Source organism: Hemicordylus capensis, chromosome 3, assembly GCF_027244095.1.
Source record: "Hemicordylus capensis ecotype Gifberg chromosome 3, rHemCap1.1.pri, whole genome shotgun sequence".
Classification (NCBI taxonomy): domain Eukaryota; kingdom Metazoa; phylum Chordata; class Lepidosauria; order Squamata; family Cordylidae; genus Hemicordylus; species Hemicordylus capensis.
In genome coordinates, this window is record NC_069659.1 from 310,973,497 (window position 1) to 310,989,457 (window position 15,961).

Here is a 15,961-nt window from a genome sequence, read left to right on the forward strand (position 1 = left end):
TCAAGAGCTGGTGATGGTATTCACACTTAGAAGGACTCCATTTCTTAAAAACAACCAAAGTGTGGGATGTTGCATTTCACAATGAGTTCCTCTGCAATATCCTGGCAAATTGTCACACATCTGGCATGGCGGGAATGTTAAGATAAGAAAATAATGATGAAAGGTAACAAAAAGAGGTGAAGGAGTGTGGAGAAAGGTTAAGAATGGTACCCTAATAAATCTCTAAAGAAAGTTGGAATCAGATTGTATCTGGCTGATGCTGTGCAGATTTGAAGTGGGGGGGGGCAGAGAGAGAGAGAGAGAGAGAGAGAGAGAGAGTTTTCCTGTGCCTATGAATCTTCAGCAGACCTAGTTCCAATATTACTAATTATCAGATTGATTGACTGATTGATTAAGTGCCGTCAAGTCAGTGTCGACTCTTAGCAACCACATAGATAGATTCTTTCCAGGATGATTTGTCTTCAATTTGGCCTTTAAAGTCTCTCAGTGGTGCATTCATTGCTGTTGTAATCGAGTCCATCCAACTTGCTGCTGGTCATCCTCTTCTCTTTCCTTCAACTTTTCCCAGCATTATGGACTTCTCAAGGGAGCTGGGTTTACACATAATGTGTCTGAAGTATGATAGTTTGAGCCTAGTCATTTGTGCCTTGAGTGAAAATTCTGGATTGATCAGATAGTGGTTGTTAAATGCCAAAAAAATAGATGCAGAATGACTTTTAGCACTCAGAAATAAAGTAATAGTTTGACAATGTTTTTGGTTGATACTTTCCTTTGCTCAGACTAATAAGAATAGCAAGGTCTCTAAAAGCATACCAAATGCTAGACAGAGAAAAGAAAAAGGAGGTGACAGAAAAACATTTGTCTGGGTTATACTAAAGTTGTTTCATAAACAGCACAAAAAGACAAAGTGAAAGCAGTCTGGATCCACTTTTCTTTTTTAATATAAAATACACAGGCAAAGTTTATCGCAAGTTACTTGGTGGCCTAGTTGGCTGACATTTCAAAATCCAACATGTCTGCATTTGAATCTGAAACTTGGCCAACAAAACAGGTTTCTTTTGCTCAACAGGAAAGTATCATCATCCCCCCCCCACACACACACACACCCAGCCACCTTTTAAGTACTATGAACTGATCAGTATTAAAGTTTTCTTTCTAACATTCAGCACTGTTTACATATAAAACCGTTTGACAAGATTAATTTCAGAATAAGCATTTGTTCTAAATTTAGAAATGCAACCCAAAGCTGGTGCTAAATCTGAAACACAATCAGCATTCTCTTTGCAAGAAAAAAAAATTAACCTGCCATTTGCTGGAATAGAAAATAAATTTGTACATATTACATTCTAAAAATACACCCCAAGTGCTCCAAGTCTGCAGTCATGAAAGTACATAATTAAAAGTAATGCTTTTCTACACTGTTCTACACTGACCATTTGTTAAATCACACTCTTATGTATTTCCCAGCTATCCAACACTACCCTTCCACTCGGGCCAGTTCTAGCAGTACTGATTTCTGATTCAAACCCAGCCTGGTCTTCTCTCCATAGCACCAGGCAGGAAAACTTACCAAACACACCATGTCCTGTGTGGATGTTATATTTCTTTCTGTATTTATAGATAAGTGACTGTAGGTTATCTCCAGTCCACATGGCTTTCCTTCCAACTGCCCTGGGCTATACAAGTTGAGGGCAAAATCTTGTTGTGCCAGATATGGTCCACAAGCATTTCATCACCATGCAGAAAATGAAATGCAAAGATATTACAGGGAAGCTGACATGTTAGCTTCAGTTTAGTGACAATTTCAATGAATATTTCACATCAGCCTTATCTTTTTCTTTTCTTTTTTTACATTACAACATGCACAGACAAAATCTGGCCAGCAAAAACAATCACACATGGGCTATAAAAACAATTTAAGCTGAAGCAAATCAGAGCATTTGTGTAATTTGCTAACTTGACCTCAGGTCTTTTCAGGGATTTGTCTATCCTCAAGTGTTTTAAAAAGCTGTAAAATAGAATTTTGCAATCTTCAGACTCCTCTTCTCCTCTTTTCACACATCCAATGTATAATTGTGATGCTAAGGAGACCAATACTTTTTATTTTTATAAATAAAGGCCACTTTTCTTTTCTTTTGTTTTTTCAACCAGGCAAGACTGATGAACAGTAAAGATAATATTTTAGTCCCAGTCTGGTGGACAGTAAAATATGTCTGACACAAAAGAGGAAGAAATGTGGCCAAAGATGCTTGTTTTTGTTAAAGGGTGTGAAGAGAAACATTAAAATCCTCACACAGCAGAGTATGAACTGATGGTAAAGAATTTTAGCCCAAGAGATTAGCCCAATGTAGAAAGAAAAAGAAAAAAAATCCTATCAGATTTTCTTACTTGGTAATGTTTTCTGATTGACAAGAATGTAATTTTATCTTTCCCTGTCAGATTTTCTTACCCAATAATGCTTTCTGATGGACAAGAATGTAATTTACCATTACCCTCTTGGATTTAATTACTGGGGCAAGCTTTTCTGATGAGTTATGTTTCCTGATGAACAAGACTGTTAAGTTCTCAGTACCTTGTCACATTTAGTTCTAGTACTGAGGTATGTTTCTGATGGATAACATTTTATGATGGACTAAACTGAAATTTTCAGCACCCATGCACATTTCAATATCAGAGTAAGCTTTTCTGATGAATAATGTTTTTTTCATGCACAGGACCATAATTTCTCATTACTCTATCAGATGTCAGTGTTTTTCAATAATGTTTTCAGATGGATTGACAGGATCATAATTTTTCATTACTCTGTCAGATTTCATTACTGTGGTAGGCTTTTCATTAAACTGTAAGATTGTATTACTAAGGTAAGCCTTTCTGATGGGTGATGTTTTAGGATGGACTACACCATAAATGTTTATTACTCTGTCAGATTCCAGTACTGAGGTAAGCCTTTCTGATGGGTAATTTTTTAATCGACTAGACCATAATTTTTCATTGCTTTGTCAGGGTAAGGGCACTGGCTACAAATGGAGAGACTGAGCATGCTCTTTTCTTGCCAGCTCTCCAGGCATTTCACAGCACTTCAAATTTACCTTAATAAAAAACACTGTAGTCTCTCCCTCTTTCTTTTTCAGAGTTATTTGGGTGACAAATGATCCAAGCCACAAAATCTGCTTTTCTGTAGAATTTGGATTTGCTTTGTTCCCATTTTGAAGAAGATAATACACTCTGACAGTAATTGTGGGCAGGAAAGAAAGAAAGAAAGCCATTTCCATTAATCATACTGAGCATGTTCCACTCCATATACTCAGTTGTGTATGGTAAGAAAATCTGACAGGCTATACTGGCCTTGTATCAGCCACCTCCATGACATCTTCCAGAAAGGAAGTGAAGCAGTGGAGGCACCTGCATAGAGCATGGGAGAGAACACATAGCTTCACCTAGCTCTCTGCTGCTTCATAGGTACTGTATTATAATAGTAAAGACTTTAAAAAGCATATGTAACTACTAGCTGGCCTGGGCACAGAGCATCTAACTCTAGTTCACCCTGACCTCTCCCTGACTCTTCCCCCCTTCAGCCCCATTTCATTCTCCCCCTGCCCCAGTTCATTCCCACCCACCCCCAGTTCTTTCCTCCTTCCAGTCATTTCCTCCTTCCAGTCCCTTCCCCCTTCCCACCTGCCCACCTGCCAGCCACCTCTGGCCAGCCTGCAACCACCTCCTCCCGCCGGCTGCCTCCTCAGGCCACCTCCTCACACTGGTGGGGTTTGGGGCCAACTCCCTCCTGTCTCGTGCGCTACTCCCCCGCGTGGCCAAAATCCTTCCCACCTTCAGTCAGGAACTCTCGTGAGGGTGCCACCACTCTCGTGAGAGTTCCGCCACGCATCCCCACCAGCACGTCTATGAGAATTAATTATATAGATTCTTGGGGAGATGTGATTGAGTTTAATTATCAAAAGGGAGGCTGGGGCCCAGGCTCCAAATCTTTTAAGTACCTAACAACACCCCTGGTCCCATTGCTCTCAATGGGGATTGCTCCCTAATAAGTGTGCTTAGGAACGCACCCTTGGAGAATCAGATCAACTAGTAATGGTTTGGGCTGACAAAAATAAAAATAAAAATAGGCCACAGTTCACCAGAAATCACAATTTATGCTAATTCTGTTTCTGAAACAAAGTAGCAGTTATGAAATTCCTGAGAATGTAAGGAGTGCAATTCAGATAAATAAAGCATACTGGGATCTATGAAAACACACCAGCAAAAAAACAGGAAGATTCCCCACCAGTGTTCTCTTTAACAGAGATGCCTAGATGTTGTTGACTACAACTCCCAGAATCCCCAGCTGCAATGGCTTTTGCTTGGGGATTATGGGAGTTGTAGACAACAACATCTGGGAATCCCTGTTAGAGGGAACACTGCCCCCCCCCCACACCAAACTGAATGGAAAACAGACACAACTTACTTCAATAAAACTATCATGCAATCTATATATATGCAATATATAACAAGACAGAACCATGAAAAATGATATTGGAGAAAAAATTGTATAACATGGGAGGAATAATAAAGTCTATGATGTGGAGATTGGTAGGATGAATGTCCTCTCACACAAGCAAATTCTCATCAGGTACAAAGATACTCTTCAGAACACATCTGTGAATGTGTAAGGGGTGTGGCAATCAATTTTAACTAAAGCATAAAGGAGGGGAAAGCACCACATCCTGGTGCCCCTCCCAAGCCTAGGGAGGTGATTTGATTAATGATTTTTATATTCCACCATATGATTGTCTATTACCCTGCTCTCAATAAATAACCACTTGGTCATGTAGCCTCGTGAGTGCAGGATAGGCATATATGTTCAGCACATCAAAAAAGAAACAAAGCTTAACATATAAAAACAAATAAGTACAAGTTTTTTATTTACAAAAGATGGCAGATCTCTGCAAAGCAGGGCACATAAACATCACAGCAATGTTGACAAGATAAGTCAACACAGAGTATTTTGACTCAGCATAGAATATTTTGACCTTCTTTCTAAAGCCAGAGTTCCAGTTCTCCAGTCCTACTCACTATCTCTCCAACTCCTAACTGCCTCCAACTGTCACCACTGGTCGTTATTTAAACGACTCTCTGAACATTCAATATATGGTTTCCCCGACAACCTCTGCACTCTCTCTCTCTCTCTCTCTCTCTCTCTCTCTCTCTCCCCCCCCAGCACTATTCATGTATGTTTCTTCACACCAACAAATAGGAAGGAAGGAAACAGGAATGGTGCAGTAGTGGTTTATTAAAGAGTAGATCCTGACACGTTTTGAGTAGAACTCTCCTTCAGGGGACATGGTTTACAAAGCTACTCAGTTACTTAGAAGTTGCTTATTCTAGAGGTTTGCTCCATCTAAGCTGCTTAGAAGTTGAGAATTCTGTATTGTGAACCACTTTACCTGAAGAAGATTTCTACTTGAAACACACCAGGATCTACTTTTTAATAAACAGCTGCTGCACTGTTCCGGTTTCCTTCCTTTCATAGAGTTTTAACTACAAGCATGCCACAAATGGAAAACAGGTTGGAGCAGAGCCATAACAGGGCAGAAGAGTTCAAAGAACCCAAGTCACCCAGCTCCTGGTGTAGCAGAATTCCTTAGCCCGGGTTCAGAGTGTGAGAATTGACACCAGCGAATTGAGAGAAAACAGATTTAATTGCCAGGCAATATTGATCTCAGTGGAATCGCTCCCAACCTGAGATAAAGGATTACATCGTGTTTCCCGCTTTATATCCATCTCAATTACATTCAGTAAATACAATCTTCATTGGTTAGCATCACTTAACTGTCATATTACAATTATTATAATTATTGCAATTAGACTACATTCCTCTAGTACAATGGAGCATTTCTTCTCTACATGTTGATAAGCAAACTATCTCACTCCTTTCTTTGGCCAGATGCTGTGTCCTTGAAGGTGTCATAGTTAGTGCCCAGCTATCTCCAGATCCCAAACAGGGCCTCTCGCAACATTCCACAGGAAACAGATTTATGGTACATTCAGCAACTCACAATTAAAACAGTTTGTGAGTCCTTTAACCATTTCTTAACCAGCACAAACCTGAGTTTCTGCCTCATTTCCCCCCTTTGCCGCCCAGTGCGGCACTTACAACTCAGGTTTTTCTGGACAGTGCTTGGTACAAAGACATGATGTGAACAGCTGTCTTTCATGCCACTATTCTCTCAAGGGCCTGTCGCCCCGAGGAGATATACAAGGGTAATAAACAAGGTATCAATAAGCAACCCAAAAGTAATATCAGAACTCCCCCCACCATTGTTTTCAAACCTCCAAAGTACTCAAACCAACTCCCAAACCAGTCAGGGGTGTCTAGGCCTTGCCAGGCCTGGACAGGAACATGCGCTAGTTTGCGCATACGATCAGTAATCTCCTCTATGGCCTTCCCTTGGTCATTGATCTGGATACAACAATTGGACAGGTTGAATTTGCCACACACACCACCCTCCATTGCTAGCAGATAGTCAAGTGCTAGGCGGTTTTGGTACACTGCTGTGCGGAGCTGGGTGTTGGTTGTGGCTAGGAGGCTGAGAGCCAAGGAGGTCTCATTTGTAATTATCTCAAGCACTGCTTGTAGCCTAATAATGCGGTTGAGCATGTATATGGGGGTTCTGTACCCATAACTTCCATCTTGAGCCCAAGTGGCGGGCCCATAATACTGTATTATACGCTCTGGTGGCCATTCATTGTCCTTCCAGTTTCCTATTTTCAGGGGTGACTCAATACCCCGCTTGGTTCGCCCACGGTTCTCATAGACTGGGACTCCTAGTCATTTGCCTGCCCTTATGGGTAGGAGGAAAAAGCTGGGTTTGATCGTGCCCAGCACGCAGGTTCCTGCCCAAGTTGGAGGCAAACTGACATAGGCGGCTGTCCCACAGATCCAGTACAGGTGGTCTGGAGCCTCCCAAGAGCTGGAGGTCCCGCAGGGGTCCTCCCAGAGATTATATAGGCTCTTCTGGGTAGTCTGATTATAAGGATTGGGGGGGATCTTGAAGCCTGCATGATTGAAGTCCATCCACTTCCTAGTGGTGTTGCAGACCATCCCTGCCTCACAGGCCAGGGCCCCTGTGGAGATATTATATTTCTGCCCAGCCGGGCGAATAAAACATCTGGACCCTATGATGGAGTTCTGGAGGGCCCACTGGGTGGGGCGCTGTTGATCTGTCCATGTTAGATTCGGGCTTCTGCTTATGTTGACATAATCCACCTCCCGTGCCTCCCAGGGCCACTGTTCGCCCATCTTGGTGCCTGCACAAACGTAGCAGTTGGTCACACTCAAGCTTAGGGCTACTCGCTCTGCTAAGTCCACAAACAGGTTCTTGGTAACAGCTGGCACTTCCATGACTCTGCCCATCTCTTTCCAGAACGTAGTGTGGACAAGGTGTTCAGTGGGTTTCTCCCAGTCCCCTTTCATCAGGAACCGGACTCGGCCGGTTGGATCTCGGGCCCCAGGGACATGAATCCCCATGCTAACTTCAGCCTCATAATTTCCTTCTCCTACTGGCACACAGGAACTCTTGGCCTGGTTAGGAGTGATTCTGAGGCAGAGGGGGGGTGCAGCGATGGTGTTTGCAGTCTGGTTTTGTCTGGCCATGGGTAACCTTGCCTCCCAAGGCGTTCACCCAGCTCTGGCGGTTCGTGTCCCACTTCCCAGACCGAGCGGGGGCCCTATTCAGAGTAGCCCTGTGGAAACCTACATAGAACCTGGCTGTACGGTAGGTTCTTTCCCATTCTACCCCTCCACAATATATCCCAGCAGGGTCCTGGTCTGTGGCATGACAGGTGTCGAAGCAAAGGGTCAAAGGCTTGTCCTGGCTATGGGAGGGCACAGTGGTATACCTCAAGTGTCGGTTATAGGCGGCAGCTCCCATCCCCGAATCTGGCCCATACAACAGGAGTTGCCACTTAGTTTGTCTGCCTGGGGTGTGGCAGGCTATGGAGCCGGCCTCTGTGCACACCTGGTAAGTGGTGTTAGCATGGCGGCAGGTTGAGCTGGTGCCATTGCAGCTGTATGAGCTGTGATAGACCAACGTCTGAGTGGTCTTCCAGCCATCAGTTGTAATCCGCAAGCAAGGGTTGCACCCCCCTTTGGGCCCTGACTCCTGCTCCGGGAGGGACAGGCCGGAGGTTAAGTATAAGGCCAGAAAGTTGAGGTGGGGGAGGGTCCCACAGCCGTGAAACAAAGGCATAGTTATAGATGGGTGCACTGCCCGCCCACTTGAACCTAACAGACACTAGGATCTCTGGGGAGCCTGGGGGAGTGGAATGTGAGGTTACAATAACTGAGGATAGACCGGGGGAGCCGGTCATGGGGTCCGGTGATGCTGGTTTCTTCTTTCTTCCCTCTGTGCAACAATCCCGTTCCGGTGGGATTGAAGCAGAGAGGCGACGCCCACGGACGGTTTCGACCTGTGTCCACCACCAGTCCCGGTCGGCGGGGAGCAGAGGTCTCGCCTTCAGCCTCGGTTCCTTTGGGTTGGCCTGGGGTTCGAGGGCACCTGCAGCAGAGACAGAGTTTGAGTGGGCTTTTAGAACCTGATTTAGTGGTCCACTCATGCGGTGCTAATTTTAGGCGGGACCAGTGGATCCAAACGGCAATCCCCTCCACCTTGACAGCCATCTGTGTGGCCATGGAACTGTATGAGGTCCCATCAGAGGGGCCCGAGGGCCTGCCTCGGTCCCCTGGCCAGAATGGTTGCACTGTGGCATCAAGGAGACTGGGATCTGTTCCTGGATCCACGGTTTTTGGCCCTGAATTGACTTCCCAGCTGTCGGATCTGGCCTGCCACTCTAGTGTTCCCCAGTTGGGTCAGATCAGGGGTCACTCAAGAAACAATGGGTGGCAGGCTCCCATCAACAGGGAGATGTCTGTGAATTAACTGGAGTGGCCCTGGTGCGGGGAAAGATGCTGGGGAGCAATTTTGGCCAGGTCAGGTGGGTCTCCTGGCATGATTTGACCAACTGGGTCTTAATCATCCTGTTCATGCATTCCACTCTCACTGAGGATCTGGGCCCTACAGCTCACGTGGAGTTTCCAGGTAGTTGGAGAGCCTGGGCTACCTGCTGGATGATCCTGGCCACAAGCGAGGGCTCAGGACTCAGTTGTGAGGGGGAGGCCAAATCTTGGTATGACCTCTTCTCTCCCTCCCTGTGTATGTAAGGAACACTTCAACACCCCATGTTGGTGTAAGCAGGTGCAGGGACTTGGCAAACTGTCCCTGCCCGGGGAGATCAGTGAAGTCAATTTGGATATACTCAATTGGGGCTGCCTCTACTGCCTGAGCCCCGAGGAGCACAATGGGCCCCTATCCTGGCACATGTCACGCAACGTGCACGAGCTTTTCCACTAAGCGGACACATTGTGGATATGTAGGGATTCCTGCAGTAGCCTTTCTAGGGCCACTTTTCCCACATGGGTGGACTAATGGTAGTGTTCTACCAAGGCGTCCCAACCCTTTGGGCACTACCTGCCTGTTGTCTGGCTGATGGAACCAGCCCCTGGTCCCTGGCTGGTGACCCAGCCATCTGAGTTCATCCTCTGGGTGTTGTGGGTCCCAGAGGTCTGGGAGTTGGACAACAGGGTCCCCTTTTGGGCTGGATCTGCTTCCAGACCCTCAGCCACTCTTTTGGCTGCCTAGTCAGCCCTCCTGTTGCCTTGTGCCTTCCTGCCATCCCCCCTTTGGTGGCCCCTGCAGTGCATAACAGCCACTTGCTGGGAACACCAAACAACCTTGGGGAGGCAGAAGATCTCCTTACTGTGTCTTATCTTCTGGCCCCCTGCGCTGATGGTGACCATGGGCTCCCATGAGCCTGAGTCGAGGGTGCCCAGTCTGTCCTAGCCCTTAAAAGGGGGGGCCAGGCTGACAAAGTCTCCTGGCTCCTGCCTCTCAGGGCCCCTGTGATGGTAGTCATCCAACACCTGTCCCTGTGGCATCCTTCTGCCAGGCTTGTGTTGTGACTACTGGCCTCCCATTCAGGAGTTCCCGGTTTCTCTTGGGCACTCATTCTCCCTATGACCCTCCTCTATGTTCTGACCTGTTCCTTCTCTTGCTCAACTTACCCATGCCATCTGAAATGGTGGCCGCCAAAGTTAGCCTTTTGTCTCTGGCCACGAGCCTTTCCATACTCCTCCTCCTTTCTATCCCCTCTCCCCTGTCTGCTGCTTTCCTTCTCCTTTTCCCTGTTCTCCTTTTCCCCTGCTTCTCCACCTTCTGTCTGTCTCTCCTTATCCTACAATCATCCAAACATTACCTTCCTGGCTTCACAACAAGCAACTCAAAACAACATGCCGAACCTTCATTACTTCACACCTTCCTTTCCTTTCCTAAACCAGCCTCTTTCCATCTGCCTTCCAACAATTAACCAACCTTTACATCACATGCACCAAGTAAGCCTCCTGAAACATCTCTATCTCTCTGCATCTTTCCAAGTGAATCTACGCCACCCCTGCAACTTACACTTCTCCTCTTGAGATTTACCTCCGTCGCTGCTGGGCAAATGGCCCCAGCCTGCTTGCCTGGGCCTCTGCCCTCATGGCTACAGAGAGGGTTGCCTGTTGCTTGCAACAGCTCCTGAGCCATGGGGGAGGGCGTTTGGTCTCAGGGACCAACCTGGAATCTACGTAGGGGTTTGGCCTGGTTCCCCTGTAACTACATTCCACACCTTCTGGGTTACTAACATCTTCAGTTGGCCAGGGTCAAGATGATCCCATTATCTCCTGCCTTTCTGGCTCTGAGTTGGGACAGAAGCAACTGCCTCCTTCCTACCGTGTTCCTAATTACCACTGGCCTTGGGGATGTGAAACCCCAAGTGCTTCACACGGTCCTGGCAGACTTGGGCCTTGGCTCTTGGGACTCTGTAGCCACCAGTCCCTCAGAGCCCTCCCAAGTCTGGCTTGAAGCTCTTCAGCATACTGTCTAGGGGTGTGCTCTTGGGGGGGGTGTGTTTCCCACCCATGATTCAGACGGCTATCCAGACAGAGACAATGAAGGGAAGGGTATACAGACTGCCAGTAAGGGGTCTGGCAAGTTCACACACAAAGGTGACAGACAAACAACTGATTCAAAAGCCCCTGTAAGCAACCCAAATGCACTCGCGTGATTGGGAAATGCGCTTGTCCTGACTCAGCCCATCAGATTCACACAAACCAGTCACACTGCTATTCCTTCCCACCACAAGCCTGGGTAGCGGTTTCAGCTCCTTTACTTTTGGAGCCCACTCGAGCTCCCTTGAGGGGTGATCAGTCCCTCCTTCCCCCTCTAAGGAGGGGGGTCAGTGTCCCGGTGCGATATCGCATTTGCTCACCTTGTTCCTGTAGCGGAGCTCCGTTTCCCTGTTCTGGTTTGTCTCAGCTGGTATAACTAGGGCCGTTGAGGATGAGAAAGAGGGCCTCACGCACCGTCCTGGACCAGAGCAGAGCTCAAATGAGCTCCGGCGCGCCTGACTCCTATCAGGACGGTGCCCGCCGCCTCCTCCACACTCCCTCAAGGCAAGTAGGCAATAGCCTCAATCCTGGACATAAGAGCCCCCAGGAAATGTAGCAGAATTCCTTAGCCCGGGTTCAGAGTGCGAGAATTGACACCAGCGAATTGAGAGAAAACAGAATTAATTGCCAGGCAATATTGATCTCAGTGGAATCGCTCCCAACCTGAGATAAAGGATTACATCGTGTTTCCAGCTTTATATCCATCTCAATTACATTCAGTAAATACAATCTTCATTGGTTAGCATCACTTAACCGTCATATTACAATTATTATAATTATTGCAATTAGACTACATTCCTCTAGTACAATGGAGCATTTCTTCTCTACATGTTGGTAAGCAAACTATCTCACTCCTTTCTTTGGCCAGATGCTGTGTCCTTGAAGGTGTCATAGTTAGCGCCCAGCTATCTCCAGATCCCAAACAGGGCCTCTTGCAACATTCCACAGGAGACAGATTTATGGTACATTCAGCAACTCACAATTAAAACAGTTTGTGAGTCCTTTAACCATTTCTTAACCAGCACAAACCTGAGTTTTTGCCTCACTGGGGCCACCTGACTTGCCTGTCCCCCCAAATTCCAGTTGGTCCTCATTTCCCAGTCATGCTCATTGCTGGGTAAAAACAAAACACACACCTACCAACAAACATGGCTGGGAAATGAGCTCCGGAGGGCTTGTGCAGCCCTTCCAGGGTGATGGCCATGCCCCCTTGCATGTTGAATCATATGCAGTGGGCATGACCAGAGCCCCAGATGGCCTGCATTATCTCACTGGAGCTCATTCTCAGCTGACATTTGCTTGCAGGGTGCATTTATTTTCCTTTCACTCCCCAGCTGAGAATGAGCTCTGGAGAGCTTGGACAGGCCCTCCAGGACTCTGTTCATGCCCCGTTTACAGGCAGGGCCGGTACTACCATTAGGCCAAGGCCAACTAGGCAGCCGCCTAAGGCGCAGACCTCAGAGGGGTGCACAGTGTATCAAATCAATCAAAATGATTTGTGTACCAAAATATTTTCTTTCGTATTTGAGAAAGATCATCAAAAACTGATGTATTACTAGTCTTGCAATTTAAAATAAATGTAGCAGTTTCAAGTTTTGTGCTTTTCATTTTTTCTACAAAACATCTGTTTTTGAAAATCGAAGTTGAAATTTTTTGGGGAGAGTGCAAATACTTAGCCTTGCCTAGGGCGCAAAATAGTCCGGCACCGGCCCTGCTTACAGGTGACATCATGTGCAGGGGCACCACTGGCATGCACGCTATGCATGCGTGCCCCAAAAGAACCCAGCAGGGCTGTGGGGGCAGGGATGAACATAGGCCTCCACCTCCCTAGCTACCTCACAGAAGCAGGTAATAAAACACATGCAGAGCACATTATTTCATATTACCAAAGATTATGTGCCAAGCCCATGCCTTCCAACAGGAAAGGAGAGCTGGTCTTGTGGTAGCAAGCATGACTTGTCCCCATAGCTAAGCAGGGTCTGCCCTGGTTGCATATGAATGGGAGACTTGATGTGTGAGCACTGCAAGATATTCCCCTCAGGGGATGAAGCCGCTCTGGGAAGAGCAGAAGGTTTCAAGTTCCCTCCCTGGCTTCTCCAAGATAGGGCTGAGAGAGATTCCTGCCTGCAACCTTGGAGAAGCCGCTGCCAGTCTGTGAAGACAATACTGAGCTAGACAGACCAATGGTCTGACTCAGTATATGGCAGCTTCCTATGTTCCTAACATTTCACAGATGAAAACAGGGCTACACTGATAAGAACAAATTCTCATGCCAAGGATTACTGCCCATTACCCCCCTCCAGTACTACTACACATTACTGGATTCCACCCACTATATGCTATGCACTACATCGTGGGGCCATTCACATGGCCTTCTGGGTGGGCAGGTGGGGGAAAGCTTCCCAAACTTTGCCTTCCCACCAGATCATCACATTTGGTGGGAGCACTCCCACACGATCAGCCCTGCTCCATGAAGTGCGGAGCAGGGCAGATTGCTCTGAGGCCAGGACACATTGTGCCAGCCTCCATGAATCCCACAGTGCACCACGTGATGGCTGCAGTATACAGGGGGATTCCCCCAGGGGATGGATACTCTAGGCACATGTCTCTGTGTCAAGCTGCTCTAGGCATCTGTCTCTGTGACAAGCTGCTCAGGCTGCTTGCACTGACACGCAATCCCTGGAGAAGGGTTAAGGGTGCATTTGAACCCTTAAACTCAGCTAATAGCCAGGCTGCAGCTCTGGATTTAGCACCACAGCACTGGGTTTAGAACCACAGCACCGCCAGGATCTGTGCAGATCCTGGTGGTTCTCATGTTTGGCAGCTTAAGCCTAGGCATGGCGGCTTGAGAGAACAGCCTCAGTAGCTTAGTATTGTGCACCCATTTTCATGCAAGGGCACTAGGGACATGCTACATCCACCCACCTACTTGGAGATTTAATTTCTAGAAATTCTGGGATGGGATCTGAATTCTGAAGAATAACTCTAGTGACTAATGTGGGGGGGGGGGAATTGAACAAGGTGCCCGTAGGTGGCAAAAACAGAGACAAAAGTTGCTTACCGTGTACAGATTCCAGAAAATAGGGATTGTCCAGTATAGTGTAGTGGTTAAACTAGGACCAGGGAGAGTTCAAATCCCCTTTCAGCCCTGAGTTCAAATCCCCTTTCAGCCATGAAACTCATTAGGTGACTCTGGGCCAATCACTTATCCAGTGGGTGTGGTGGGAGGCACCTTTAAATTACTCACCTCTTGCCACACCTGAAAGTTGTTGTGAGCAGCTGGCCTCTGCACATGCATGAAGGCCATTTGCTGGCCATGCAAATGGCCTCTGCCCGCTGAGTGCCTGGGCTGATCCTCTGCCGCAGTGGGTGCTGGGCAGTGTGCCACTGATCACAACAGCTTTCAGGTACGGTGGGATGAGACGTAAGCACCTAGTAATTTAGAGTTAAAGGTGCTTTCCGCCATGCGCCCCCCCCCCCCCCAGCAGCACCTGCACCAGCCACTGCTGCACTTATCTCTCAAGCCTAGCTCACAAGGTTGTTGTGAGAATCAATATAACCATGTAAACCTCTCTGGGCTCCTTGATGGAAGAGTGGGATATAAATTTAAAAATTAAAAATGTGGGGAAAACAAAAACTAGGGACGGTTAGACCCCATGGAGCTATATTATTATTAGATAGGTTTTAAAAACTGTTGATTTTAAATTGTTGAATTGTTTTAAATTTTTATATGTGTTTTAATTGTTTTATCTGTTAACCACCCAGAGATGAAAGTTTGGGCAGTATATAAATTAGATAGATAGATAGATAGATAGAATTTAAAAACTAAAGTATTACAGACCAGAGTTAAGACTATCTCATATTTGATCAAAGCGAGGAAATTAGAACCTAAGTCTGGATGTAGGCCCAGGTCAGTGAATGCAAATATATCTAATTTGGCATGTGTTGTTAAATGAGGCACAGTGGGAGTCAGTTCTGTGATCCAAAGTAGAGCACAAATTATCTGATGGATATCTAATCACTTTCCTTGCATAGCTCTACCACACCAGAACAAGAGGCCCTGGTGGTATGATGCTGGCATATTGGTATCATTTCACCTCAAAGGAATCTCTTACTGTCCTCATAGGAGAGAGTTTTGACAAATTTATACTGCCAAATGAGCATAAAGTTGCCAAATGGTTGGCCAAGAATGTGCCCCTTTGATACGATTGCTATGATATTCCTTGGTCTGTTCATTTTGATGGATATGCCCTCAAGGCATATGGATACTACTGCAAATGACAGGCATTTGGTTTCAACCCACTGAACACAGAACCACTGAACCAACTACACTGTTGTACAGCCCCTAGTAATTTTAGATGTTTCCTAAATAAGATGTGGTCGTGGTACTGACAAGCATGTAAAGATTTCCTATTACTTCCAGACACTTAGACAATGATCTTAAGCCTATTTACTTGAAAGTAAATCCCAGTGAAATCAATGGGACTTAGCTCCAAGTAATCTGACACACGAACACTCTGATCCTAATGTTCTGAAATACTGTACCCACGCCAGGGATTCAGTCAAATACCTGCAGTTCATATTCAACCCTGCCAAGTGCTGGAAGGGGCTTAAGGCAGTAAGAGACAAGAGTGTGTTTGGCAGAGGTGGGTTGCCTTCACCTGCCTTGTCCCACTGCTCGGTACTGAGGTAGAAAAGAAGCTGTTGCCTTGAAAGTGACTGACAAAAGGGCAGTGTCCCTTTGGTTGGACCTGTGGCTGAAGCCCAGACATGTTGTTTCTTTTGTTTGTTTTGTTGAGGATAGGAATTAGTAACAGCTATACTAGAAACTGATTGATAAAATATGGGTGATTCTGAAGATATTTTAGAGCATACTATGGGGTACCTAGGAAGCTGCCTTAAACTAAGTCAGACCATTGATCT